The sequence below is a fragment of the Pinus tabuliformis genome, chromosome 2_2, assembly GCF_031772625.1.
Source record: "Pinus tabuliformis cultivar Carrire ecotype Pingquan chromosome 2_2, CPIR1, whole genome shotgun sequence".
Classification (NCBI taxonomy): domain Eukaryota; kingdom Viridiplantae; phylum Streptophyta; class Pinopsida; order Pinales; family Pinaceae; genus Pinus; species Pinus tabuliformis.
In genome coordinates, this window is record NC_142300.1 from 821549376 (window position 1) to 821568613 (window position 19238).

The window sequence follows — 19238 nt, forward strand, 5'->3', positions numbered from 1 at the left end:
TTAATTAGTTGGAGAAATTCAAGTTAGAAGTCTTTATAAAGTCATGCAAGAGTTATCCCTTAAATTAAGGAAATAAGATTGAGTTATAATTGAGTTGTAATTAGTTAACTCAGTTTACTGAGTTAAGTCTAGTTAAATTAGTTCCAAACTGTTTGAGGAACTAATAGTGAGTTAACAGTCAGTTGATGCATTAATGCACTCAACTAGTGCTAATCCAATTAACTAAAGATTCCCTCATCAGAAACTCATGCATGTCTATTATGAGAAAGACCTAGTTGATATTAATGTTCAAGGACAGTGCACTATTAGTTGCATGTGTTTTTCTAATGGAGAAAACTCATGCATGCAGTCAAGGATAAATCCTTGAGGATTGCGTAATTTTGAAGGTTGGTTTTCCACTTGGTAGAAGGCTAATCATCCACAAGGAATAGTGCAAGGAAATAGGAGCTTGGAGGGCAGAGGGGAAGGCTGGAGAGAAGCCAAGATTGCCTGTGAGAATTTGTGAGGATTGTACTGAGAGCTGGCTAGCTATGAGAGCTAAGGTTTTGTATAATTCCTATGTATTTCCATCACGTATGATAATACAATAGTGTGGGGTTTTTAACTGAGGCTTTCCCTAAAGTATTTTCATGTGTATTGTGCCATTGATTCTTTTTCTTCTGGTTATATTGTTCAACTCGATCTTTAAGCTCCCGCAAACTGATAGTAGAAGTCGGTTATAGTATTCTGCTTTGATTTATATTGCATTATTGGGTTAACCTACACAAATTTTCTACATGGTATCGGAGCTATGAACAATATACTGAGAAGAGAATTCGAAGTTTGAAGTTTGGGGTTGTAGGTGCAAATTGAATTCATATCATACTTCAAGGTTAACCAATGGCATTCTATGGCTTGAGACTCGAGTATGCCTTGGAAGGTAGCTTGAATTACATAGCATGGAAAGATAGAATGGAGGCTGTATTAGAAGACAATGGCTTGAAGGAATTCATTGATCAATAAATCCCAAAGCCAGATTCAACTAATGCACAAGAGTTGACTGAGTGGAAGAAGTGTGTGGCAAAGGCGAGAAGGATCATCCTTGAGGGAGTTCGAGACCATATTGTCTCGAGTCTCCATGGGAAGGATACTCCATTTTCAATGTGGAAGACATTGAAGGGCCTCTACCAAAACAGTAGCGACCAGAGGAAATTGGTGCTCAAGGATAAGCTTCGAAGAATCAAGATGGAGAAGGGTGATACTATTTCCACATATCTGAACAAGCTCACCACCTACAGAGATGAGCTTGGCAGTGTGGGAATTGTCACACGGAATAAGTCGATCTTGTGGACAAGATAGACCTTCCTAGAATCTAAAGAAGACCTAATGACAAGCAAACCAACCAGACACTATCTTTCTCTAAATATGCTTTGATGAACAATAGCAAACAAGTGTTTTTAGGGCCTACCTTAGGTCCAACGCAAGCTTGTGGATGCCCTCACTCCTTCGATCCAAATGAGCTCCTTTTCGCGAATCTGCAAACACAAACAAGGCAAACAAATTAAATAGCACCTAAAAAGCCAATGGCATAAAACATATTTAACATGAAAGTCAAGGAGTCCATGAAACAAATAACATGAGATACTTGTTGAGAAAAACGAGTTTGATTGTATTAATTCAAAAGAAGAAGAACTTTACAACCTTTTCCTTGACGATGTACAAGCTCCTCCAAGGGTCCAGCAAGAAGTCTCCTCTACTTTGACAAGTTTCACTCACTCCCCAATGAAGCCAAAAAGATGTGTGATCTCTCCTCTTAAGCTCAACTAGGAAGTCTTGATTTCACCAGCATTTACCCTCAAAAATTTTCAGCTTCTAACCTCCCCAGCAACCAGCCCAATGCCTGTATTTATAGTGCAATGGAGGGAGGTTACTAGGTCCTCCTTCAAAGGGATAAAGCCCTCCTTCAAAGGGATAGCTCCTCTCATCAAGGGATTAGCTCCTTCTCTTTTGGGATGCATGAACCACCTCAGAGCAAACAATCCACGTCAAAATTCCTTCTAGAAACCTCTAGAATTAACCCAAAGTGAGTTTTTTAAGATAAAACTTGCGCCTTTTGACTTTCACAGGGGTCTGCACCTACACCGTTAGGGACAGAGCGGGCAGGTCCGCAGTTATTGTACACAAAAGGTGCGGGACCGCAGGTGACCATGAGAGAAAGTGTGGAACCAGAGTTACATTGATTTTTAATGTCTTTCTCTCATTTCCAAAGCTTGATTTGAAGAGCTGAGGTCTGAGACTTGCTTAGGAGGACAGTACAAGTGATGATAGACCCATACTGACTGCAAATAATCATGGTGACGATATTTTTGTGTAACAGATTGCCCCCTAAAGTGCGAAGTCTATAGTAGATGAGGATTTCTTATCATTTAGGAAGAGTGAAGTACTTTATCATTTCGAGGATCATCTTTTGGAGAGCCCGGTTGGAACCTGTAAAAACATTCAATGCAAGATATATATATGAGATCATATCATCGCTGAGGTAGGCATTCCCATACTCAGATCAAAACTGACTAGAAAACTAACTATTGCTCTGATACAGGAATGATCTTGTAAAACATCACAAGTAAAGACTCATGTGGACACAGTATGGACGCAGTCATCTGTTTATGAATAGTCCATTATATAATGAATACAAAATTCCTCGCAGCCTGGATTGTAGAAACTAGATCCAGGGTCTTCATTTCTACTTCCCGAAACAGTACGATTCTATCCATGCGAATAAATGTGTTGAGGTCGAACATGGTAGAAACCACTTGATTACCAGTCGATGATGTAAACTGTTAACAAGTGTGAGAGAAACCACCAGTGATGTCAATGGATCTCAAAGTACCCAGTACAATCCATGAGAGGTGAATAAATGTGTTGATGTCGAACATGTCACGGAATCCTTTGATCGAAAGTCAATGATGTAAACTATCGTCAAAGGCGAGAAACTTGCCATTGAGGCATGCAAACTTCAAGGTACTGACGATTCCTAGATCATCTTTCTAGATAATGAGCTGATGTCGATAGAAAGCGATCCGTCGTAGGCAAGCCCACAACACGAAATCATAGATCAAGTTGAAGAAATTTAGTTGCAAGGACTAACTCAGGGATGGTCAAAATGGATGACAGATATTTTGCAAATGAATGGCTTATTGGCAGTGACCTCTTGAACACATAACGACACGATAGATGGCTTGGTGACAATTGACCCAAAGTTAATACCCAAAAACCGGCTAAAGACTTTCAATGTGGTTTAATCAACTGTTAGGCAAAGGATTTCCCAACCCAGGTGAATGAAAGTGTCGTGTTCAAGAGTGGTTACAAAGTATGACAAACAGGCTCATTTTTCTCTCTTTTCCCCCACCATTTCTGGCAAGTACCTCTTTATTTTTGACAAGCTTGAGGAGGATAACATTTTCTTGATTATAAGCTCATCCTTCGGATGAGTCCAACTTAGTTTAAATTCAAACCCTAAGAAGGCGTGGTTCGTTCCTGTTTGTAATTGAACAAGTCCTTTACTGTGAAATTTTAACGAGTCCAGTATAGGAGAAACTCGGTGTTTTTCAATTTTAGAGAGTCTGAAAAAACTTAAGAAGACTCTGTAGGAATTTACACGGTAAGTTCCTCAGGCAGAACACCAAAGGACACCGCTCACAACCAGATCACAGATCAATACACCAGTATTTTTGACGTGGTTAAAACCCTCAAAGAGGGAAACAGTCCACGGCCTGAGCCAACGCGGCCACTTCAGGCAATTTATTAATAAAAGAATGAAAATTTACATATGTTTCTCTCATGCACGGATTTCCCTACAAATGAACCTCCATGTGCTTTAAATAGAAATCATGGACCAATTGGGTGTCAAGCCACGGATCAAGTGTCGGTAATACCGAGGAGAGAATGAACTGTCGGATCACTACATATCGTGACCGTCAGATTGTAAGTTACAAAATATACAACGGTAAAGAAATACACTTTACCTAACTCTATACCTAACTCTATACTAGACCAAGTTGTACTTAACTATTTCCTATGTGTCGGAATATCCTAACAGACTCCAGGGTTGACCTTTTTCGTAAATTTGTGTCTCCCAAGCCCGAAAAAGTATAAAATAATACTTGAGAGAACCGCTTGATCTTTTACGACCAAGGAGTACTTTTCGTTATTAGTGCCCTTGACCCGAAAAAGTAAAAAAGCGATCAATGACACGTCGTTTTATAACCAATATCAAATTTGAAACGACAAAAATCCGGCAATCTTTTCATGTTTTTACAGTCGGAAAAGAGTTGTAAGTAGACCGTCTTTTAATTCCATTTTAACGAGTTTAAAAGAAACACTCGGTAATATTTTCATGTTTTAGGATTCAGAAAAGAGCTCAAAGATGACTCTACATGTTTTTTCGTCGAAAATGATAGATTTCGCCTGAATAATCCTTTATTCCGCACAAAAACACAAACATTACTCATACATGTTTGAAATGGATAAAAATGTCGCAAAATACCTTTTCAAAGTGAAAAATAAACAAATTTGCAATTTATTTACTCAAAAAACTTATAAAAAGGGCCTTTGTCAATTCATTTTTACCGTTTGAGTTTGGGTGAGAAAATAGTGCTTTTGCTCAGAAAACTTCCCGTGAAGATTGCGGAAAATCCAACCGTCGGAATCGAACGCCGTCTTCTCTAGGTAATCCACATCATCCCACTCTTCATTTTTAACCGTTTAATTTTTTGTTTTAGTCATTTATTTCATTTTTGGGAGGGTTTTTAGGCACAAAACCCGTGCACGGGGGCCCGCAGGTTTACCATTGCGGGCCTGCGGACCCCGACTTTTTCTCCATTGGGAAAAAGCTCGGGGTCCGCACCTTCCGTGTAGACAAAGTGCGGTCCCATGCACTGTGTCTAACCTAGAGGGTGCGGTCCCCACCGCAAGGGTTTTTAACCCAAAAATTCTCAAAAATGGACCACACAAAATATTTTCTAGCATTTTAATTTGTCTTTATACTTGATGCAGAGAGTACATCATGCTAGATTGGCGTGAACGAGAGCATGAGGACGTGGATGCTGCCGCATGGAATCATCAGCCTTCACTTGATGCTTTGAGGGCGTGCGGCTTGTATAAATTCTGGGCCATTCCTGGCATGAGGGCTCAGGTGGATTTCTTACAGTGGTTGGTTGACAGATGGAGCATACAGGACTAGTGCTTTTTCATCGGCGGCCACCAGCTCGAAATCGAGCTGGCGGACATATATTTCTTGACTGGTTTGCCTAAGAGAGGTGAAGACTTGACTCTGCACGGGACTAGGCCAGGTGGCCAGTCTGTCGATAGCCTCCGGCTAGAGTACTGCAACAGCCAGGCTAGAGACAAAGGGATAGACATAAAGACCATATCCCATCCTGAGCTCATGGTGATTGCGTTCACTGTCACCAGACTTTGTGGAGCTGCCGCATTACATATTGCCACCTGATCCCAGATGCGTATGGCAGTTGATTGCTTTCGAGGCACCATCTTCAACTGGTGCGATGCCGTGTTGGCCAATGTGAAATGCCAACTGACCAGGGCCAAGAACGGACGACTAAAGACCTTTGGTTATGGGGCTTTGGTTGTGATTTTTGGTCTGGAGAGGGTTCCTATGTTGATCCCACAGCACCTTACTGTTGGAGTTGGGCTTCCTCGAGAGCCCAAACTGATGCGATGGGTCGCAGTCATGACTCGTCACCCGGACGAGAGGACAGGGGTTGCTCAATTCAAACCTGAGTATTTCCAATGGCTAGAAAACCAGGTCTTTTATATTCAGGACTTCCCTTACACTGGGATAGATTTTTGTGGTGACCTAGACATGGTTCTTCCACCAGGATAGCAGTGGGACAAGTCAAGTAAAATCTTTTTCAACATTTTTTATTTTAATTTTTTGTTATTTTTTTTTTATCGTCTCAAAACTGATAGTAAAAATTTCAAATGCAGATGTGGGTCCACAGCGACCAGCCGCTCTCCGACCTTACGAGAGGAGGCAACCAGTTGCACCCGCGCCAGCCCCACAGGACGAATCAGTAGAGGTTTTGGCCGAGTTGGAGGGTCATCTCGAGCGCTTGACAGGAGATATTCCTGAGACCACTATAGACGACATTCCTCGTCGACTTCAGCGCTATGTGATTGGAGTCCCGGGACCTTTTAGGAGGTTCCTTTGCAAGGTGGCCCGTGCAGTGGTTTCTTATAGAGATCATCACCAGTGATAGGATGATCACCTATTGTGGGCACATGTGACATTTTTGGTTTTTGTACTTATCATTTTTGCCGATCATAAGGTGTTTTTCAACCTATGATCGAGGACGATGTATTTTTTGACACACTCCTATATATATATGTATCACTATTACCGGCTTATCTTGTAAATCATGTTATGGAATGGTTTTAAATTTACATGTATGATTATTGCAAATGTCTATTTAACATTTGAGAAGCAATTGCATCTGCTAATGTATTTAAAGATCTTGGAATATGCTGATATTCAATGTAATCAAATTCACGTTCCAAGAGACGCACTCTCAAAAATAATCTTGATAACACTGGATTTCTAATGGCATACACTCTATTAAGCTGTAATACAACGAGTTCAGAATCTAACCTCACTATCAAACTCCGAATCCCAAATGAAATATATTCAAATAATAACTCAATCACTGCACTATACTCAGCAATGTTGTTCATTGTTTGACCGAGGCTTACCCCATGCATAGATACTAACTCGTCAGACGGCGAATAGATAACCCAAGCTGCGGAAGAGATGTTCCATGTATTACGACAAGCACCATCAGCGAAACCAATGTATGTTTAGAGAGGCGCCGACATCTGCAATATCAAGAGTAAAACCAAGATAAGCAGGAATAATGAAGAAAAACACTCTCTAAACTAAGCACATTGTTTAAACTAAAACACACCAGCTAGAAAGAAAAAACTATCCTAACTAAAAATCTCCATACCCATTCTTTTAAGCATAATACCTCTTCAAATAAAGGCCATTTCTGGGTTTACCCAAAGAGTCCCCGTCAAAGTCTACCAATTCATAAGCCCTTTTGGCTAGCTTTCGATTGACAACATAGGGACCATGCCACATAGGAACGAATTTTCCAGCGCCTAATTTATCATTAGCTTGATCATAAACTAAGACTAGATCTCCTTCCGAAAAATTTCGAGGGGTCACATTTCGATCATACTGAGCTTTCATTCGTTTTGCATGAGTCTCGATCGCCAATGTAGCATCACGTCGATTCTCATCTAATTGAGCCAAGTATAACAAACGCTTTTCCTCCTCGGAAGTGGCTGGAAGTAACTCGATGGCCATTTGCAGTGACGGGATTTCGCATTCAATGGGTAACACAGCTTCCAAACCATAGACTAGTTGGAAAGGAGTGAACCCTGTTGATGTTTTTACTGAAGTTCGGTATGCCCAAAGCGCTGAAAATAGCATGTTGTGCCAATTCGATCGATGAATTCCAATGATTCATCGGATCATGATAACTAAAACTTTGTTGATGGATTCAACCAGACCATTCGCTTGTGGATAATAAGGGGTTGAACTATCGTGACGTAAACCAAGCTGGCCTGTAAGTTCGATCATCATAACATTTTAAAAATGACGCCCATGATCAGTGATTATCGCTTGTGGGACACCAAACCTAGCAATTATATGATTAAACATGAAAATTGCAGCTATCTTGCCGTCTGCCTCGAATGTAGGCATCGCCTCGGCCCACTTAGTAAAATAATCTACCGCAAGGATGATATACGCATGCCCCCCAGCCGAGTGAGGGTTACATGTAATAAAATCAATACCCCATTTGGCAAAAGGACCAATGGCAATTATAGGGTGGAGAGGAGCAGGTGGAGCGCGCATCTTACGATCAAAAATCTGGCAGTTGTGGCATTTTTGGACCATCGTAATACAATCTTTAAATAAAGACGGCCAGAAGTAGCCAGCGCGCAATATCTTTTGGGCTGTGGAAAACCCAGACATATGACCACCACACGCTCCAGAGTGACAGTCATTTAGAACCCTTTCAACTTCCTCGTGAGTTAAGAAAAGTCTAAAAACAGAATCCGCCCCACGGCGATAAAGAGTATCTCCAATAATCCTGAATTGTTGGGACTGGAATCGAATTTTTCGACGTTCTGACCTTGAAATTTCTGGCCGAAAGGATTGGGTCTGGAGATAAACGATGATATCCCCATACCATGAATCTAAAGTGCTGATTAGAAACAACGATTCGTCCGCAATGGGCTCCTCTGCCACAGTTTCCGTGTCAGCACGCGGGAAGTCACACATTAATTCCGCAAAAACTAAAGATTTCTTAGACTTGGATTTCTCGAATTCCAAGTCAAACTCCTGTAGGATAACGATCCATTTAGAGTACTTGCCCCCTAGCAATTTCTTGGTCAAAATGTAGATCATAGGGTTTCAATCCGAAATTACCGTAGTTTTACGTAGTAAAATGTAGTGACGAAAACGTTGGACAGCTTGAACGGCTGCCAATGCCAATTTCTCCACATGTGAGTATTTTAGCTCAGTCGGATTTAAAGTTCGACTAAGGTAATATATCACATGTTCAGTTCCGAATTCATCTTCCTGAACTAAGACCATTCCAATGGTGGAATGAGAGGCGGCGAGATACAAGAAGTAATCCTGGTTGTAGTTGGGAGGATGCAACAACGGTGCATGGGTTAACGCGTGTTTGAGTGCATCAAAAGATTTCTGAGCTATCTCATCCCAATAGAATGGTGTATTTTGTTTCAACAACTGGGTAAAACCCTTTGTAACCTCGGCGTAGTTAGAAATGAATCGCTGTAAAATGTTTGCTTTCCCTTGCAAACTTTGGAGTTGGCGAAGACTCGAAGGAGGAGGCAATTTGATGATAGCTTCGACCTTCGAGGGATCAAAGCGAATGCCGGCTTTCGAAACTACAAATCCCAGTAATCGACCCGTTTCTATACAGAAGACACATTTGTGTGGGTTCAACCGAATCCGATAATGCCTACACCTCATAAAAATTGCTAGTAAATGGACGAGGTGATCAACTCGATGTAAGGAATGAGTAGGCAAGTCATCGAGATACGGCTGCACAATGTGTTTGATGTCATGAAACGCATAAGACATCGCCCTTTGAAAATTTGCTCCGGCATTCTTAAGCCCAAAAGGTAATTTGCAATAAGCAAATTTCCCCCATGGAGAAACGAAAGCCATTTTTGGTTGATCGGCAAGTAGAATGTTGAATTGATTGTATCCGGAAAAACCGTCCATAAAGGAAAATATTTCGCTGCCGGCACAATCATCAATGATTTGATCGATATAGGGATTTTGGTAATTGTCCTTTGGACAAGCTCGATTAATATCCCTATAGTCGATGCATATTCTTATTGTTCCCTGCTTTTTGTTAACCGGAACAATATTCGATACCCAATCTGTTAACGGGATCGGATAAATGAAACCTGCTTTCAATAATTTTTCAACTTCTGCTTTAATTGCAGCAGCTTTTCGTGGGTGAATCTGACGCAAACGTTGCCGAACGGGTTTAGCGTCTGGGTAAGTCTTGATCTCATGAACAACAATCGCGGGATCAATTCCTGGCATTTCCTCATAGGACCAGGCAAACACGTCGCGGAATTCTTGAAATAGGGCCTTATATAATTGAATTTCGTCATCTGTACACGAGGCACCTATATGAATGTTCTCAACAATTTCGGGCTTAACCGAAATGTCAATAGGAATAGTTCGAGAGATGTTTCCCAAATTTAACTCTGAATCGAGATGTTTCATTGGATTCTGAGGTTCCTTGACATATTCAGTTGTAAAAATTGATGAGAAATCATTTTCAAGACGATCAATCTCGGGTAAAAACGAAGATCTGTGATGGATATCTTCCCATGGTAAATCATCTACACATAGGATTTCACGAATTTGCTCATCAGAGTGAACAAGTTCAAAAAACGTGATTAAATCTGAGGTTGATGTGAAAAGTGATTCCTCACGGACCACATTCATTAAGTCATTTCGGTTGAAAATGGGTCGGTAAATGACTGCACGGCTTCATAGGCAAGTTCATATGGACTCAAAGGCATGGTATTACCAAACGAGTCTATCTCAGATTCAGAAGGGACAATCCAAGGATCATCGTAAATAATGGTGTCTGATGTAATCATATGAATAGTTGCAAATGAAGATGATGTGTTGACCGGAGGAAAAGGAAAAGTTCCCAGTAAACTGGCATCTTTAACTAGTCCTACTCCAACATCCTTATATGGGATAGTTGTTTTACCAACATGATAAATACTCTCCGAAGAGGCTGGGTCGGATGAAAAGTAAGCCAGCTGGTCTATTGTTACGATCTTTCCATTGTGTGGAAACTTTATTACTTGAAAGACCGATGAAACAACCGTTGTCATAGCGTAAGACCAACTTCGACCCAAGAGAAGGTTGTAATCTAGAGGGGCATCAACCACCTCCACATCTAGATTAACGGTTTTTCCTTCAACCCCTATAGGCAAATCTTGTAGAATTCCAAAAGGATGAAACCCACAGCCATCAAAGGCCTTTAGAATCGTCGGGGATTGATTTAGCGAAGGAGAACTAAGCGATCTCCAACACTGTATCGACATAATACACGTTGAGGCTCCCTCATCAATTACAGTCTGATGAATAGGCCTGTTTTTGACTATCACTGGAATCTGGAAAGCCATTTGATGAGGCAAACACGGTGTACTATTTTCTAGATCGAAGATTATTAGGTTCGGGTCCTGAACATCAACAGCTCCTATAGCCAACAAAAGTAATTTACGTTGTGCTGGACATGATTGCAGCACTTCCAAAGCTGACATTGCTGAGGGTGAAACAGCTAAATCCTCAACAATGTTATAATTCTGAGCCGCTCTCGCATGTGGATTGAAAGCTGACTTTCGAAGTATACCCTTGGCAGGAGGTTTTATTACCAAGTCTGGATTAGGTTTCTCGATCTGTAGTGGATCGGAACCGGGAGCTGAGGTTGATGGATTAGAATGAGAAGATTCTGCTTCTTTACCATCAACAGGACTCTTACTACCATAATCTTGCGATCGAGTCGCAATCCTAACATGGGACATCATCAGTATGGGTTCTTCATTGGCATTCGAGGATGAACCTATCATCTTACTGTCTTGAGCCGGAAAAGGATCCTTCAAACAGCAGGAGTTTGGGAACCCTTGACAATCTTCGCAACCTCTGCACGATGAGGGCAGTCTCTTGTAAAATGTTCATCATCAGAAATGAGACAAGGATAACGAGGTTTGCGCTTTTCATCATTGGATTCCGCCTTTTCAGGTTTCTCCTTTGAACTTTTGACCGTTTTATTCTTCTTCTTTCCTTTCTTCTTCCCACCGGATTGATTTGGCTGTAGATGACTCTACAACGTGAATATCGGCGGAAATCTCTGCAGAAGAATCTCCTGTTGGGGAATCAGGCAAGGTTATGACAGGGGAAGAATTCTTGGAAGACTTCTTCTTACTTTTAGTGTTAACCGTGCCAATCATACCATCGGTGGCATGAGATCCCGAAGGAGCTGCAGTGATTTGATTTTGCTTGGGAAGATCGGGGATTTTTTCGTGTAACATACCTGACTGAGTATAGACCAAGTCAAGGTACTGTGCTTGAGCAATGACTTGCTCCTCAGTAACAACTCTGGCTTTAGCAACATCTTCAGTGATCTTTGGCAACAAAGATTTTACAAACCACTCAGCCAAGATCTGATCCGGAATAAATACCTTCATTAAACGTCGTCGATGTCTCCACTCATGAATATGATCTGAAATGTAAGTGGATGTCGATTGTTTTAGCGAAGTCAACAATTCCATTCCATTATCATATCGGACTGGCAACTGAAAATGAGTTAAAAACGAGGTAGCTAACTGACTAAAATTATAAAAAGTGCCTCGTGGTAACTCAATGTACCACTTGGCTGCGAGACCAATTAGAGTGCGCTGTAAAAGTCTAATACGGAGTTAGACGCACACCAGAGGTGGTAAGTCATCACATGGTTCGACGGGTCCTCTCCCGATTTACCTTCGAACTTGGGAATGTCACTGGGCAACTTATTCGGCATTGGCGGCCAAAACGGAAGATAATTAATGGGATCGTTCGTTAGGCGCGACAATTTAGGTAAGTCCAAAGTTGCGATAAACGGTAACTACCGATTAGGATCCCTAAAACTCTGGGTCATGAGACCAGCCCAGGAGGAGGATATCCAGGATAACTAGGAATAGGAACGACGTTCGAGATATTGTATCCTCTCGAAAAACCAGGATTAACCAGACCGTACTAGGGTTGTTGAGGTTGTTGATAAGTGTACCCAGGGTACAGTTGATACTGATAGACTGGCTACTGCACAGCAGGACCGAATTGGTACTGTCCCTAGTACGGTTGATAGGTGAATTGTGGTTGACTTGTGACAACCATACTTAAACCAGGTTGTCCTACAGGCATCTGAACTGAAGTTTGAATCGTAGATCCAGATGGTGGTAAAGAAGTCTGAGGAGTAGATACAGGAACAATAGAAACCGGAGTTGTCGATACTCCAGAAGTAGGTGGGGTAGATTGAATAGATGTTGCGGTAGTTGTAGCAGTCGTTTGAGGCGGAGTATGAGGTGTACTAGGCCCAGGCTGAGAAACTACCGAAGGTACAGAAGTTTGAATGTTAGACTGGATTGGTTGCTGGGGTGTACCAGAAACTAAGGGTTGTCCAATTTGAGATGACAACTGTACACTTGGCTGCAACACCTGTTGGGTTTGCGATGGATCCCACACTATATTCATTCTGGGGTACTGACCCATTACAGGTTGAGAATACTGAGGACCATAACCGGGTTAAGGGTAGGATTGATAATTGAAAGGAACATTTCTCGTTCCTTGAACATACGTTTGACCTTGGGGTGGTTGGAAACCTTGGTTCGAGTACTGAGCTTGGGGTTGATACCCTTGAGGCACATACTGATACTGGGGTTGACCTTGAGGTATAAATTGATATTGGGGTTGACCTTGGGGTACATATTGAGTCTCAGGTTGACCTTGAGGAACATATTGTCCCATAGGTATGTATTGTCCTTGAGGTTGCCCCCCAGATGCAAATTGTGTACCTTGAGGTTGCCCCCCAGACGTTAATTGAGGCTGCCCCCCAGGCGGTAACTGGCCACCTTGAGGTTGAGGATTGGGAATAGAACCTGACATCATAAGAATGTCTTCTACGCTCAACGGCTTAGTACCATTGTTTCCAGTTAATAACCCTTGCTCAATGGGTTGAGGAGATGCTCCCGAAAAAGTACCAGAAAGTGACTGATACCCGGAGGGAACAGAAGGACTGTCGTACAAAAAAGATTCGGGCGATTGAGTAAACATGGATGACTGTCATGCCATATTGATGGGAGTATAAAAACCTCTAGGTGTTGGATGATAAGGAGCACGAGGTGGTGAAAAACTTAACCCTGAGTTTTCTAGAAAATTAGTCAAAGAGAGATACCAAGAACTACTCCTAGGTGGACTGTAAAAAATTGATTCACGCTCCCTTAGCTCAATAACAGGTTGATTTTCAGGGATAGGAATGCCTACTTCTTCTTCCGGAGCAAGTTCATCACTAGCAATAAGTCCAGAAGGAAGATCTTGGGTGATTACTCTTTCTACCCTAGGTGATCCAGGACCACTAGAAGTTGGAGAAACAAACCCCGATGTTGGAGTAGCAGCAAATTCAATTTCAGGCTCGGATATTTCGGGTTCTACACCTATATCACTAGTAGATGAAAAGCTACCAGCGATTTCGGAGACAGACACTGACTATGGATTATACTCTGCTATTAACGGTTGAAAATCAGGATGTACTATGAAAGAAGATTCTCCTTCCTCAGGTGACCCAACTCTACTGTCTCTAGGAGTTACGAGGACTTTCAAGCCTTCGAGCTAGCTCGGTACTTCCTCAGGAGGTTGGCCCCGAAGTCTACGGCACTTCCTCAGTAACTCAGCCATGTTTACAAACTCAGGAGACTGGCCCCGAAGTCTACGGGACTGTCTTGGTAATTCAGCCACAGTTAAAGACTTTTAACTACTTCACACGCAAACAAAGTAAAATCTCAATGAAAAGCACCTAAAGTCTCTAAAGAACCAAACAAATTTGAATCACACGCCTAAAGAATCTAGGAGATCAAACACACACAAACAGTAACTTTCCGGACTGAAAACACTAGTTGGTGATGAAATCAACCATCGCGGAGTTCAATACAGAAATGGCGGTTGGAACAGTTACCCCGACAACCTGCTTAATGAATAGACTGGCACAAGTTTCTCCACTTAACCGTCTCGAGTGAAGAGAACCCCCAGAAAATCCAAGTGAGTCTAGCCGACGTCTGCTCCAGGTACAGTGGGATCTTCCCACCACTGTCACCTTAGGAAGAGTCCTAAAGAATATGGCCACTAAGGTTACCAACTTAGACAAATATACCTGGGGGAACAGTCTACGATCTGATACGCATGCAAGGGCAGAGTAGCAAGCTCAATCCCCTTGAAGGCTCCTTGACATAATCCAAGGTTTACCAACAAGTGACCCTAGGCTCCTCGACAATGGTTAATCCGAGGTTTACCGTTTTTAATACGTGAATATCTGGCGTCGTTCCCAATGAGGAAGGATTGATTCCCACACTGGTTCGGACACGATCTCGTGCTTCTCCTTTAAGAGGAGCTTTCCCAGAGCATAAATGTAACAATTGGATTTCTTCCCTACCACAAGATACAGCTACTTGTTTGTTTTTACTGTCTTGGAGAGTTAATTACTCTCCTACTCCAAGACACTAGCCTAAGCTAAGTTGGTGTATCAGAGCCCTAGAAATAAAAATGTTACTAGGTGAATTTTACTTTAAGCATTAATTTTAGTGGTTTTTGTTTAAGTCCAAAGGTGCGGAGATGAAACTCATGGTATGAAGACTCGACTCAAAATCACTAAAAATGCACCTAAGATGATCTAAACAATCTTTTTCTCTTCGATGAACTTCTAAACTAAGAAAGAGTTTGAGAATGCAAATACTTTGTAAACACAAATCTTTCTCAATTAAACAAATTAAAAGAAGAGATTTTCCTTTCCAAAGCACTCAAAAAACGAGACAACTAGTTATTTCACAAAAATTTCCCTTTTTCGTTTCAAAGCACTCAATCACTACAAAAACAAACTTTTTTCCAAAAGAGATTTTTATATTTTTTAATAAAACACTCAAAACTAATGAAAATGACTAACTTTGAGAGCTACAAACTATAAAAACCTATTTGAAGTCAAAGCCTACTAAAAGTCTTTTTTAAGGATGTTTTACTCAGCTAGATGCAAGCTAAGGACTAATTTATGCAGAATCACAAATCAGTCAAGAACAACCAATTTCGTTTTCTTTTTGAAAATGAAAATCCAAACTCTTAAACACAAGCTTTTCGAAGTTTTGTAAAGAGAAAACTCAAAGCGGATTCCTCAAACAAGGGGAGATTTCATCAATGGTCAGACTCATAAGAAGGCTGGTAGACACTAAGGTGATTTGAAGTCCCTACAGCTTCTAAGCTCAAAGCCACTACACAACCACAATGAAAAAACAAACCCAACAAGCAAAACTCCTAGGAATTTCACCTAAAACCCTAACACTAATGAAATCAATCCAAGGAAAGCTTCTGACAAGTTATATGCAGGTCTGGGCAGTGGATAACAATTTCTAAACACAAACTAAGCTGACTAACAGAGGAAATCTTAGGGTTTTCAAAATTTTGACAGGGTCCCCAGGCCCACAGTTGGCACAGGTGCGGTCCCACTCTATGCTAAAAGCCAAGCTGTGGTTAGGTACGCACTGTGTCAAACGGCTAGGGTGCGGTCCTCTCCCAAAGCTATGAAAAATGAAAAATAACCCTGGATCTACAAACTCTACCCACTTTTACACATAACAAGCCAAAAACAGAAACAAAAATAGAGTTTCTCAGGTCAAAGTAAAAACAAGGAAAACAATCAAGTCCCCAGTAGAGTCGCCATTTTTTCACACGGAATAAGTCGAACTTGCGGACAAGATAGACCTTCCTAGAATCTAAAGAAGACCTAATGACAAGCAAACCAACCAGACATTATCTTTCTCTAAATATGCTTTGATGAACAATAGCAAACAAATGTTTTTAGGGCCTACCTTTTGTCCAACGCAAGCTTGTGGATGCCCTCGCTCCTTCGATCCAAATGAGCTCCTTTTCGCGAATCTGCAAACACAAACAAGGCAAACAAATTAAATAGCACCTGAAAAGCCAATTGCATAAAACATATTTAACATGAAAGTCAAGGAGTCCATGAAACAAATAACATGAGATACTTGTTGAGAAAAATGAGTTTGATTGTATTAATTCACAAGAAGAAGAACTTTACAACCTTTGCCTTGACGTTGTACAAGCTCCTCCCAGGGTCCAGCAAGAAGTCTCCTCTACTTTGACAAGTTTCACTCACTCCCCAATGAAGCCAAAAAGATGTGTGATCTCTCCTCTTAAGCTCAACTAGGAAGTCTTGATTTCACCAACATTTACCCTCAAAAATGTTCAGCTTCTAACCTCCCCAGCAACCAGCCCAATGCCTGTATTTATAGTGCAATGGAGGGAGGCTACTAGGTCCTCCTTCAAAGGGATAAAGCCCTCCTTCAAAGGGATAGCTCGTCTCATCAAGGGATTAGCTCCTTCTCTTTTGGGATGCATGAACCACCTCAGAGCGAACAATCCACGTCAAAATTCCTTCTAGAAACCTCTAGAATTAACCAAAAGTGAATTTTTTAAGATAAAACTTGCACCTTTTGACTTTCACAGGGGTCTGCACCTACACCGTTAGGGACAGAGCGGGCAGGTCCGCAGTTTTTGTACACAGAAGGTGTGGGACCGCAGGTGACCATGAGAGAAAGTGTGGAACCAGAGTTACATTGATTTTTAATGTCTTTCTCTCATTTCCAAAGCTTGATTTTAAGAGCTGGGGTCTGAGACTTGCTTAGGAGGACAGTACAAGTGATGATAGACCCATACTGACTGCAAATAATCATGGTGACGATATTTTTGTGTAACAGGAATAACTATTGCAGATGATGATATGGTGAGCCTCGCTCTCCTTGGCCTTCCAAAGAGTTGGAATAGCTACCAGGACTCTGTGAATGGAAGGGAGAAACTGTCAGATTAGGAATGATTGTGGTCAGATGTTATGCAGGAGGAGATCAAGAGGAGCACACGAGATGGTTCTTCATCCAAGAATGATGATGAAGAAAATCTAGCCTTAGCAAGTAAGGCAAGGAAAGGGAAGGGGAAGGCTTCCCATTTCAAATCGAATTCTTCTCATGGAGGGAAGAAGGGTGACATGTCTAAAGTAAGATGCTTTAATTGTCACAAGATGGGACATTATGCAATTAATTACCCATCAAAGAATTCCAAGAAGGGATCCTCAGAAGGATCAGAAGGTGAGGCATTAGCCTCTCAGTTCAAAATGGACTTTGCCCTCATCACATGCATGGTGTCATCAATGATGGGTTGTGTCTAGTATCTTGACAATGGAGCCTCATTCCACATGACCGGTGATAAAAATTTATTCAGTGCCTTGGAGGAGAAAGACCTCAAGATGCACATAGAGATGTGTGACGATGAAAGGTATAGTGTTTCAGGAGTGGGCATGGTTTCTTTCAGAGGGAGCATGGAGCTCCTCTCACCTTGGTAGATGTGATGTATGTGCCTAGACTGAAGAAGAACTTGGTATCGGTTGCGATGTTGGAGGACAAAGGCTACGATGTTGTCTTCAGTAAAGGAAAGGCGTTCCTAAGACACATAGCCACGAGTCAAACCAAGAGGATAGGGATTCGAGTGAAGAATCTCTATAAACTATAGGTAGATGATTGTGCAGTATTGAGTATGAAAGCAGAATTGGTGCAAAGCCAAGATATTGGCGAGTTGTGGCACAGGTGGTTGTGCCATTTACATCATGGGGCTTTGAAGATAATGCAGCAGATATCTACAGGACTTCCCAAAGGTAAACTTGAGCAAGTTGACACATGCAAAGGTTGTACCTTGGGAAAGTACACCAAGTCTTCCTTTCATGTTCGAGACAGTCAAGCAAAGGCTATCTTAGAGCGAGTTCATACTGATTTGTGTCGACCATTCTCGACGGCATCCAAAATGAATCAAAGGTATTATGTGATTTTCATTGATGACTATTCTCGTAAATGCTGGATTTATTTCATGCAGAAGAAGGACCAAACTTTCACAAAGTTTTGTGAGTTCAAAGATTTGGTCGAGAAATAGTTAGAGAAGAAGATCAAGGCCTTGAGAAGCGACAACGGTGGAGAATATGTCTCTCAAGATTTTAAGGAATTTTATGTAGTGGAAGGAATTAAACGAGAGTTGATGGCACCTCATAACCCACAGCAGAATGGGTGGCAAAGAGGAAGAACATAACTATTGTAGGCGCAACACAGGAAATGTTGCATGACCAAGGCCTACCACTTCACTTGTGGGCTGAGGCATGCAACACAACAGTCTATTTGTAGAATAGAAGCCCACATTGCATACTTGGGATGAAGACACCAGAGGAAGCTTTCTCTGGTAAGAGACCAGATGTGGGTCACTTCAGGGTCTTTGGCTCATCGGTATATTTCCATGTGACAAAGGATGCACGGAAGAATCTTGAGCCGACAACAGAGTTGGGGATATTTATGGGGTAAACTAATACACCTAAAAACTATCGAGTGTAATTGCTTACCAGTAATTGCTTACCAGTGTAGAAGGCCATGCGAGTTTCCTTTGAGAGGGAGCTCCAACTACAGGTTGTGGAGGAACTGTTGGTTCCTAAGGAGGAGGAGCCTCAGAATGATGTGGAGCAACCACATGCAGAGGTTCTAAGAGTGGAGACATCCACTCAAGTAGAGTCTTCCAGAGATGGATGAAAGTGCAAAAGAGAAGCTGACAGATTGTTGGAGGATGCGAGAGAGAATGTGGGAGCACCATCTTCTCAACGCAGATAGAGGAGGTAACCTGAGAGGTACACTGGATACATGGCCCTTGCCAAGGAATGTGTTGAGACCGAGCCATCTTCCTTTGAGGAAGCAGTGCAGCAGCCGATTTAGGTTGATGTTATGGTGGAGGAGTATGACTCCATAGTTCGTAACAGTGTTTGGGACGTGGT